Raw genomic sequence first — 12,323 nt, 5'->3', positions numbered from 1 at the left:
AGTATGATGTCCCATTTACCTATTTTTCCTTTTGTTGCCTGCGCTATTGGTGTCATATCCAAGAAATCATGCCAAATCCAATAACGTGAAGATTTTCTCCTATATTTTCTTTTAGAGGCTTATAGTCTCAGGCCTTGTGTTTCAATCTTTAATCCAGTTTGAGTTAATGGTTATATAGCTATAAAGTAATGGTTCAACTTAATTTTTTTGTATATGAATATCCAGTTTTCCAGCATCATTTGTTGAAGAGATGATCCTTTCCCCATTGTGTAGCCTTGGCATCATTGCCAGAGAGATCTCTTTTATATCCCTGGGAGCTTTTCCTAGTTTTAACTAGGAATTAGTTCTGGTTTTAACATATGCCAGTGAAGCAATACCTGAATATGAAGTTTGAATGATCACTTCTATCTGGGAAAAGGCAGGATCAGCTGGATCAGATTCCCTCAGTTTAATTGAGTATTCAATGTCAGTTGGCATTATAAATATCTGAATCAGAGAAAATTATAACAAATCATCAGGTTAACTTTCTATAAAATATATTTAAATTGCCCCAATAATATAAGCATTATAAGATAATATAAGCAACATATAAGTAATATGTGATTTTTTAAATATATCATTTCTATCTAATTGATTTAATTATTCTGTTTATATGTAATTTAGGGACTTGAAGAACTGAAGACTTTCCATTTTGCAATTAATCAAATAGGGTTTTTACTTGATTTGTACCACAAAAACTCTACATCTGTTATTAAAGACTTCCATATTTATTAGTAGGATGAATCCTATGATGTTGTTTATACTTATAGAGTCTTATATAAAACATGAAACAGGCAATGGAGATATAAAGATACCAATTTTGATAAAAACAAACAAAACCCACATGTCCCATGAGATGAAAGAACAGACACCATACCTGCAATGGTGCACACCAGAGTCTCACCCAATTTAAAATTTTAAGAAAAAGGATACATGTATTGCCTCTTTTAATCAGAAAAGGCATGGAGTTAGCTTGTGAAATCTGGATGTCTAGTTTTCTCAGAACCTCCACTGTGTCATAGTAAAGAAGAGCAGAGAAAATTATGCTATCCCAAATTCTGAGTTCCATTCCTCCTTTTGGGATTGATCGTGGACACCAGCATTTTAATACTCTAAATTTGCTGGAAGGGAGAATACCTGCATTTAGAAAGCTCCATGTGCATATGTTGTGAATATTAGCTAATATTCTCAGTAGAGAGAACAACTGGCACATTCGTGACTTATCTTTCTGCTTATGTGTTTATACAAAGAGCTAAATGCTACTATATCAGCTTTATGTTTTGATCACAGGTGTTAGCATCAGAAAATGGTGAATAATCTTGACTCCCTCAGGTGAAATGCAACTTGTGAAATTCAAACCTACTTGTGATGTTCAAGAATTATTTCAAAGATTAATGATCATTAACTGCCTATTCGTTCATAATCTGTGAGTTAAATAAAGAATGTGTCCGTGGTTGGAAATATGAAGAGAAAATTTATTGATTTGCCGGCTGTTTTCCTCATTGCATACTTTAATTGGTCTTAGGGACTCAATTATGACATATGTTGAATGGTTAACTTTCTAGGATATCACCAATCAGTTCAGAGATATCTATAGCTCCCTAAAACTTAATTTCATGACTTTGTATTGGATTCATTCTCTCAGCTTTTCTTTTCTTTCTTTTTTTTTTTTTTGTTTCTTATACAATTTGTTTAATGATATTTTGCATCTGTTTGCAAACCTAACCAGAATCAGCAGAGAATCCTGAAATGTAATTAAATTTTGGAGCTATTTCCTTTTTGATCATTAATGTTTTATCCCTTATTGAAAGACAGGGTTTACTGCATTGCAAGATAATTACCTTAACAGAGATTCATAAAGAAGCAATATTTTCTGGCAAGAAGTTAGTCATTCTTTCGATTAATACAATTATTAAGAACAACATGTCAAGGGCAAGATTCTGTGGTATGAGTAAATCTTGTTATGTGGAATCATGATATAATTCTAGTTAAAGGAATACTTTTATGTCTAGTTTTTTAGTTTCCTTTATATAGTTGTTCAATTCTGCCTGAATAGTATTAAAAGGGGAAATTTTAACATAGGAACCTTAAACTGTACTAACTCTAATTTTCACCTTTTTTTGCAACTCATGTTTATGATACCAAATGTAAAACTCTCTCTAGATTCTTGCTCTGTAAGATGATATTCATGGACAAGCAGCATCTGTACACCCTAAAAGCTTGTTTAAACACAGAATTTCAGGTCTGACCCCAGAGATACTGACTCAGAATCTGCATTTTAACTTTATTCCATTTCATTAAATGACAGATGCCAAACGGATATATATCAACTGCCCCTGATTCCAGAGGAGTTTTTAATACAAACGTTAAACCAAGTGAGTGAGAAATTTGATAACCAAAAGACAAGAAAGAATGTGACTGTCAATGGCTTCTGGCATTTAGAGTTCTTGATCTGGAATAAAAGTTTTTGATCTGAACCTGTCCATGTTGAGTCATCTTCTGTTTGATCCAGGGTTCTTAGGAAAGCTGTCTCCTTCATGACACTGTCAGTTTCTGGACAATTTGAGAGATTCTCAGTTTTAGATCTCTCATCACTAAAGAAGTCAAAGAAGTGATGTAAGATGTTTTTCACCTAGAAGCATAAATTTAAGGTTTAATTCCTAGAGTTTTTACCTTAAGAGGGCTTTATGTCTCCACATTCTGGACTTTGATTTTTCATATACTACTGAAAGAATGGAATCAGTGGATCTTAAATAACACCACACAAAAATTATTTTCTAACAGTAATTGAAGAAAATAGTTCATTAAATTTTCATGAATTTTTTGTTTGATTCATCTGTTTTGGAAGCAGATTTACACAGCTCAATAGCCACTGTATACTTAGTATAAACAGATATAATATACTGGAGGGTCTAAGTATATATGAAAACAATAGTTGAAACAATGTGTGAAGTGCATCTTTGCAAATGCCTTCTCGGGTCCAAAAGCTAAATTTTCTAGCTCACAAATATTAATACAGTTGCTTCTTTTACTTCTGTTCTTATTTTTAAAATTGTTCATAAGTAAGATTTTTAAATCTTAAGAACTATAAGTATCTTCTAGATTTATTGGATTCATAGTAAGTAAGACAAACCTTTGAGGCCATGCTTCCTTCTCATTGCAAGGAGTAAAGTAACAAAAGCTTTATTTGGGTAGTCTCCAAATAAAACTATTTTTGTGCCCTTATATTTCCAAAACATATTCAGTTGGAAGATCTACAGCTCTGCCAAGAGGGAAGAATATGGAAAAAAAATACAAAATTCAATCAGGCTGTAAAGAGATTGATGAAAAACTTAACTACAACCTTAGTGATGTGTGCAGTGGAGTGAAGACCCTTATTTATTCAAAATAGAAAAAATAATGATTTAAGGGTCTGAATGGAGGCATTAAGCTGTCTCAGAGCCAAATAGAAATATATTAAAATGTCTTAAGAGAAACAAAGAAATACAAAATGCAACCAAGCAGTGAAATAAAATAGTTGAGATTTTAGTGGTTTCAGGATTCTATTTACTCAAATCAAAGAACTATATAACCATATATAAACAAAAACTGTGAAAATCAACTCTTTATGAACAGTATAGAATGTAGTGCTCAAATGCCGTAGCAACCTCAAAAATGGTTTATCATGTCCGTCAGTAATGTAGAATCAGCCTGACAAGTGCATTATGTTTGCATTGGAAGCAAGCATAGTGTCCATCAGTAGGAAAATGTTTGATTGTATTGTACAGCTTTCTTAGAAAGTAGAATTTTGCAGACATACATGAAAAAACACCATAGCCCTGATCTCTTGAGTAGCAGAAATAGTCATGTTTTATTTTTCAGTGACAAAAGCAAATTCAATTGTGATGTGATTAACATGATGTTATTCATGTAAAAAAAAAGATAATGGAGATTGACTATACAGTACTCTAAATTGGTATGAGAAAGGACATCAGAGGGGTGCCTGGGTGGCTCAGTCATTAAGCGTCTGCCTTTGGCTCAGGTCATGATCCCAGGGTCCTGGGATCGAGCCCCCGCAGCAGGATGCCTGCTTCTCCCACTCCCCCTGCTTGTGTTCCCTCTCTCACTGTGTCTCCCTCTGTCAAATAAACAAATAAAATCTTTTTTAAAAAAAGGACATCAGAGATTTGTACATGATAAATGTTGCTTTTTTGTTTCCCTCACATTGAATGGATCATGGCAAATGTATATTAATTCTGTAACTTTTTATAGGAAATATAAAAATTGTCCTTAAAATTAAGGTAGTAAATTTAACTTGAATATAAGCAAGCGTTCAGATAAAACCACCAGTTTGTAGAGATACAAGGGATGGAAAAAGTAATTTTTTCAAAAATAATACTTCTAAGCTTAATTAAAGGAAGAAATAAAAAAGTAGGCAAATATACAGGTTTATGTATTAGAAGAGAATCAATATTGTTAAAATACAAATCTATGCAAATTTACCTAGAGAGTCAGTGGAGGTATGTGTGCATGTGCATATTATGTGTATATAAATTGACAAGCTGATTCTAAAATGAATTTGGAAGTTAAGAAATCTTGGATGGGTAGTACAGTTTTTTAAAAGAAGAACAGAGTTGGAGGACTCATGGTATCAAACTGAATATTCACCATACTTTTTTTTTTAAAGATTTATTTATTTATTTGAGAGAGAGAGAATGAGAGCGATAGAGAGCATGAGAGGGAAGAGGGTCAGAGGGAGAGGCAGACTCCCTGCCGAGCAGGGAGCCCGATGTGGGACTCGATCCCGGGACTCCAGGATCATGACCTGAGCCGAAGGCAGTCGCTTAACCAACTGAGCCACCCAGGCGCCCAATACTCACCATACTTAATACAGTGTATAGTGTCTTTTTGGTACAAGGATAGACAAATGCACCAATGTTCAGCAGAGAGAGTCCAGGATTATATATTTGGTCACACGTGCTCTTGCAAAGGTGCTAAATTACAAGTGGATAAACATGATCTTTTCAATAAATAATGACAGATTAATTAGATATCTATTTGGAAAAAAACATTAGCTCATATAAACACTAAAATTTACACACAGTGAATCACAGACACAAATGAAAAAAGCAAAATAATAAAGCATCTAAAAGAAAACAGGAGAAGGCCTTCATGACCACTGGTTAATGAGAGACTCTTAAAGACTGCACTAAAAATATCCATTATATCTATTGAAAACTGAAAAGGCAAATCAGATGAGAAAAAGATATTTGCAATACATATGTTTAATACTGCTATAGAGAATACATAAAGATATCCTGTAAATCAATAAGAAAAAATGTAAAATGTAATGAAAATGCTTCGATTTCTGTTCCCCATCAAGATAGAATAACAGGGAAAGATTTACTCTATTGCTTTAAACAATTAGGAATATATGAAACAACTAGAATATGAAGTCCTCAACTACATGAAGAAACTGAACAACTAAAATATAGGAAACAACTAAAATGTAAAAAAATATTTAATTGTCATTTGACAATTAAACCATGCTGGACTGTGATCTCTTGCGAAAATGGAAAGAAAAAGGTAAGCCCTCTGATTGCACCAGCTTAACGGTCTCACTGAATTGATGAGTCAGAGATTACAAGTCAGGAAACCCAAAGCAGATCTACTTCACCATTTTTTTATTTCTTTTTAAGAAAGGGAAAAGGTATGTCACAGTCATTATAAAAGTGCATATATTTAATAATAGTGACATAAATACGGTCCTCTTCTATGACCAGGTCATGACAATCAGAGTTGACTCTTTCTCTTCCACTTTTCACATGAGGATAGTTTAGTCGTTTCCATCAGTAACTACAAGCTGACTGAAATCATAGACACAGACCAATGAGAGACAGTCGTGGGTCAAATAAACAACATACTTTATACTTAGAAAAGGGATAATTAAGTTTTCCCTGGAAATATAATAAATAAATAATTTAACATCTTTTCTTTCACTTGATTTCATAAATTTGTCAGGTGCTGACCCACATAAGTTTAAGAGCATGGAAATAATAAAAATTTCAAGATGGTGTTTATCATTCAAGTGAGAGGCATTGGAAATGATTGGGAGAGAAGACACAAGAAGTTTATCAATAATAGTAATGCGTTATCTAGCATTCATATTATATTCTGGAAAGAGAAACTCCAAAATATAGTAATATAGTAGCTTAACTAAGAGAAATTCTTCTTCTTCTTCCTCTTCCTCCTCTTGTTCTTCTTCTTCTACATCTTCTTCTTCTTCTTCTTCTTCTTCTTCTTCTTCTTCTTCTTCTTCTTCTTCCACATCTTCTACATCTTCTTCTTCTTCTTCTTCTACATCTTCTTCTTCTTCTTCTACATCTTCTACATCTTCTTCTTCTTCTACATCCTCTACATCTTCTACATCTTCTTCTTCCTCTACATCTTCTACATCTTCTTCTTCTTCTTCTTCTTCTTCTTCCATATCTTCTTCTTCTTCTACATCTTCTTCTTCTTCTACATCTTCTTCTCCTGCTCCTCCTTCCTTCTCCTTCTTTCCTCTCCTTCCTCTTCTTTCTCTCCTTATTATTCTGCTTTTCCTCATTCTCCTTCTTCTTCTTTCTCCCTCCCTGTCCCCCTCTCTCCCTCTCCTTCTCTCTCCATTTCTCACCCTGTCTCTCTTTCTTTCTCCAGTGTAAATGGCAAAGTCCTGTGTTAATATGGGATCTGGACAGCACTAATGAACGAGACACCTTTAATCTAATTTGCATTTTTGAAAATAGCACAAAACTACATCATTCTCCTAGCCCATAGGAATGGGAAAAAAGAAAGGAGATATATAAATTATTATCCTTTTTTAAAAACTTAAAGTTTGAAGGATTCATAGGTCACTGCCTCTGTTATCATTTCACTGAGAATCTAATCATATAACCACATCAAGCTTCAATATAGATTTGAAATTCTAGTATTTAACTGTACATTTGTGTGTAGAGCTAGAACTTTTATTACCATAGAGTAAAAGGGAAAGGATATGGAAGAGAGAATAAGCAGTCTCTGGAAAAGCTAGTGTTTTAGATCTTTAGGTGAGTATTGGGTTTATGGGTATTTGTTTATCATTAACATTTATTAAACTACACATTAGATTTATATATTAATTATTATATAAGATTTTAAAATTGAAAAACATAACCAACTTTATATAGACTAAGATCTATAACTCTAATGAAACAAAATTAGAAATCAATAATAGAAACATAGGTAAAAAGATACTAAGTTTTAGAATCAACAGTAACTATTCTATTAAATTAAAAGGGGAATTCATAAGAGCAATTACAAAATCTGTAAACTTGAATGAAAATTAACCACTATATATGACAAATTTTATAGAACATAAATATTTACTTAGAGGTGATTATATTATCATTTATCAGAAAATAAGAAATATTGGGGAAAGTGATCTAAATATTTAAAGTAAGAAGTAGGGAAAAAAAAGAAAATTTAAATGGACAAACCTAAAGACACAAGGTAGAGATCAATAATAAATAAAATGGCTAAATTGACATAAGTGATAAAAATAAGAAAATAATATAGAAAATTTATCTTATTCTCCTAAAATTTATTAAAACAGTTACATTTTTAGTGAGTCTGATGATGAAAAAGAATATTTGCATAAACAAACTAAATGAAAAAGATATATATAACTCCATATATATGTATGTATATAAAATGGAATACTGACATAAATAGAAAAAAAATCTCTGAATCAACAATGACTATTAATATAATTATAATTCAAGAAGTTTTTCTCTTAAAAGTCCCAGATACATGCACCTGGGTGGCTCAGTCCATTAAGCATCCAACTCTTGATTTCTGTTCAGGTCATGATGTCATGATTGTGAGATTTAGCCCTGCATTGAGCCTCATGTTGAGCCCTGAGTTGGGCCCAGAGTGGGCATGGAGCCGCTTAAGATTCTCTCTCTCTCCCTCTGTCCCTCCCTCCCACCACACTTATGGGTACTCTCTTTCTCTAGGAAAAAAAAAAGGAGATACAGATGGTTTTAAAGTGAGTCCTATCGAAATTTAAAGATGCACATGTACATATTGTACAAATTATAGCATAAAATAAGTGGGGAAAAAAGAAAATTTCTCAAGTATATGGAATTATTCTAAGCTTATAGTGACAGTGTTACAGGGTGCAGCAATCTCATAAATCACAAAACAGACCTGTGCACATAAAAGACTGGCATTACAAATCAGTGAAACAAAATGATGAACTATCCAATAATGCTTAAAGAAATGGCATCTCCATGGATGGAAAAATTAAATTACATTCCTCATCTGAACATATATAAAAATCAATTCCATACACAATAAAAATATAAATATTAAAACTGAAAACAAAGCTATTACAAAAAATATAGAACTCTTTATAACAGTAACATATAATAGAAATATATTTTAATACATATATAAATAATGTTTATTTATAAAATCATGTGTATGTTATAAATTAGATAGATGATAGATTTATGAAAATGTAAAGAGTACCCACATATTGGACAAGATAAATAAAAGATAAGTGTAACACTGATAGTTGACCATAAATTAATATTTAGACTATATAAAGAAATTTGTCCCAATCAATAAGAAAAGACAAACAACCCAATTTTTAAAATGGGAGTAAAGTTTCAACACTCCATTCATAGAGGAAATTAAATGATCATAAACCTATGAAAAAATGCTCAGTCTTGCTGATAATTAGGAAAATGCAACTTAAAACAATAGTTTACTGTCATATTAAGCAGATTGGCATAATTTTTTAAAGACTGATAATATGAAATATCAATGAGGCTGTGAGGAACTGGCAACATTTACATTGTTAGTAGCCATATGTAAGTTGGTAAGAATTTTATATAAAAACTTGGTCATATGTAGTAAAGGGAAGAGGCAAATTCTTTATGATCCATTAATTCCATATGTAGCTGTGCATCAAAAGAATTTCTTGTTAATGAGAAAGAGAAAATGCAAAAAAGAAGCAAAGTTAATTGCATAATTTTGATATGTATGTATATGTATGAATGTATATATATGTATATGTAATGTATTATCTCATATAAATCATTTATAGACTCATAAATAGGGAAACTGGTAAATAAAATAACATGTTCAGATATCAAACTAGAAGACTGTAGTTGAACTGAATATCCTAAGTACATAAATAAATAATGGATACGTTTTAAAGCTTAATGTTACAAGTTACACAATAACAAATAGCCTATAATAATATTTATGCACATTTTCATAAAGCTACAACAACAAACTCCAATAGTACATATCATTAATGTCTATGTAACTATAGTAAAATTGAAAACATATGTTGTAGTGAAATATATAACAGCCATAAAACAGTGGTTCCTTCTAGAGTGTGAATAAGGCAAGTGAGATCTTTTAGACAGACTTCTAGCCTTAACTTTGATGTTTTATGTTCTTTTAAAATATTGATCTGAAGCAAAGATGGATAATGGTAAGATTTGTCTATCAGTAGACAAAAATTTGCTTACCATTATGTAACATTTTTAAATATTTAGAACATGCTATATTTATAAGGAAAAATGCAAGTTTTATTTCTCTTTGTTTGAAATATTTTATCATTAAAAAAGGAATGAAAAAAGTGAAGTGAGTTAATGAGTTAAGCTTCCTTTGTTAGATTCTCCTTGGAGAAAGGCTACCAGGACTTACCAGGTTTTAGAAGACAATTATATAATTGCTATTGGTTTGTAACACTGTAAACCCCTACGGTCCTCCTCTGCTTTCTGTCCTGTTCTCCACTCTATTTTAGTTTGCTGAGTTAGCTGGTTTGGTTATATAAATTTTTTACAACTTTTCTTTTTGCTCATTTCTTTTTGTACTGCTCTTTGTCTTAGATGATATCAACCTATTTTATAGGTTTTATTTCTGTTGGTTTTGATTATTTTATCTTCTTTCTCAAATTAAATTTCCCCCCACTAACTGTACCAATATATTTTAACATATACTGAAGTTTTATTTTGTCATTTTACTCTTTATATGACTGGCTCAATATTTTATCTTCAATAATATTCCCATTGTGAATTTTATTTACTTCTTATAATGTTTTTGTCACCTGCTTTTGTTATTATCAACTATGAAAACCATTTTGGAATAGGAGCACTGTTGGAGATTGACCATGCCCTAAGAGATATTGGATACATTTTTTTTTTCTAAATACCCTATGCGGAATCTGTGAACATCTTACTGTTGATTTCTACATTCCCCTAAAAAATGAATCATCTGAGTTTAAATTTCTTAAAATGAGTAATCTAGCAGAGGAAACATAAAAAAAAACCTCCATAGGAGCACCTGGGTGGACAGTTGGTTGTGTGACCAACTCTGGATTTTGACTCAAGTCATGATCTCAGGGTCCTGAGATCAAGCCCCATGTCAGCCTCCACCCTCAGCAGGGAGTCTGCTTGAGATTCTCGCTCTCTCCCTCTGCCACCCCTCCCCTAGCTCTAAATAAATAAATAAGCAAATCTTTAGAAAAACTAAAACAAACACCTCCATAATCCTGCTTCTAGTACAATGCGCTATGGCATTAGAATGGTATTTTCTTTTTACATAAAACATGCCCAATCCCTTTATGAAACATATATATGTAAAATCATAGTCATTCTTTTAAAGATTTATTTTTTTATTTGAGAGAGAGAGAGAGCCTGCGGGCGGGGGCAGAGGCAGAGGGCGAGAATCTCAAGCAGACTCCCCGCTGAGCGTGGAGCGGATGTAGGGCTGGATCTCACGACCCTGAGATCGTGACCTGAGCGGAAACCAAGAGTCTGACGCTTACAGACTGAGACCTCCAGGCGCCCCCATAGTCATTTATCTCATGTTTTCTTCTCCAAGTAAATCCTGGAAAGTAGGTAATGCATAGACAAACCGTGTCAAATCAGGAGAGTAGAGCACATGAAAGGGTCATTTTGAGGAGACTGGGATTTGGGAAACATTCTCAACAGGCAGCCTGATCTAAGAAACTCAGACTTCTACCAAAATTCAGTAAACTGCTGTAATGGAGGTGCCTATGTGTTGGTCGTTACTGTCTTGTAGTACTTGGCTTAACACACAATAAGAATTCAATAAAATTTGAATACTTGAATGAGTAAGAAAGAGGTGGTCCATTTAGTATGTCAGAACTAGGAGTATGTCAGAATTTAGTACATCCAACCTCAGGAGTGGCAATGAGTCAAAATCATACCACCTTAAACTGCACAAAGCAAATGGCTTGACCTTCTCTGACCTTACAAACTCCCTGGAAGACTTCCAACCTTTTCTGAAATGAGTGGCTAGAGTTCAAAATGCAAAAGACTTAACTTTTCCACAAAATGCTGTTTTATGCTATTAACCTGGAAGAGGTCAGCCCTTTATATTTCAGAAATTTATTATGAAATTTCTCCACATAATGGTCAAATTAAATTACATATATTCTTATTATGGTTATGCTTTCAAGTGGAATAGAATATTTTATGGGAAAGATAAAGGAACTAGCAATAAAAAAATTGGATTTTAGGGCGCCTGGGTGGCTCAGTCGTTAAGCGTCTGCCTTCAGCTCAGGTCATGGTCCCAGGGTCCTGGGATCGAGCCCTGCATCGGGATTCCTGCTCAGCGGGAAGCCTGCTTCTCCCTCTCCCACTCCCCCTGCTTGTGTTCCTGCTCTCACTGTGTCTCTCTCTGTCAAATAAATAAAATCTTAAAAAAAAAAATGGATTTTACCAGATTCCAGCACAAGTGCTTAAGAAAGAGAGTTTATTTTTCAAGGATCTTCGTCTTCAATCTGTAAGATAAATAGATTAATTTAGATCTGTGGCTTTTAAAACCAATTTATTAAGGACTTTTAGTAGATCATAAACTCAATTAGGTGATTAAAACCATCATTTAAGCCTTTAAAAAATAAAATAAAATAGAAGCAAGATTTTTATATGGTATTGTATATATAAGGATAAGTAAGTATTATGAAAATTAGTTTCCAATTCATGTATGTGTGTTTGTCAGTGTATATACTAGATCATGATAAAATATGCCTTTGTTCTAAATCTTTTTTTAAAAAAGGTACTTGACCACCTATTCTCTGAACTTGACCAGGTCTGATTTAAATATTCTAGCCATTTTAGTTAACCAAATTCATTCTTGTCTCATTTCATTTTATGAAAAACATAAAAAGTATCTAGCTTGGAAATCATGTTCTTTATGTTTTTAACTAAAAAAACTAAACTAAAAAACAAAAAACTAAAAAA

The sequence above is a fragment of the Callorhinus ursinus genome, unplaced genomic scaffold (assembly GCF_003265705.2).
Source record: "Callorhinus ursinus isolate GAN/ISIS: 27379988/994484 unplaced genomic scaffold, GSC_fseal_2.0 scaffold42, whole genome shotgun sequence".
Taxonomy (NCBI): Eukaryota; Metazoa; Chordata; class Mammalia; order Carnivora; family Otariidae; genus Callorhinus; species Callorhinus ursinus.
This window is presented reverse-complemented; position numbering follows the sequence as displayed.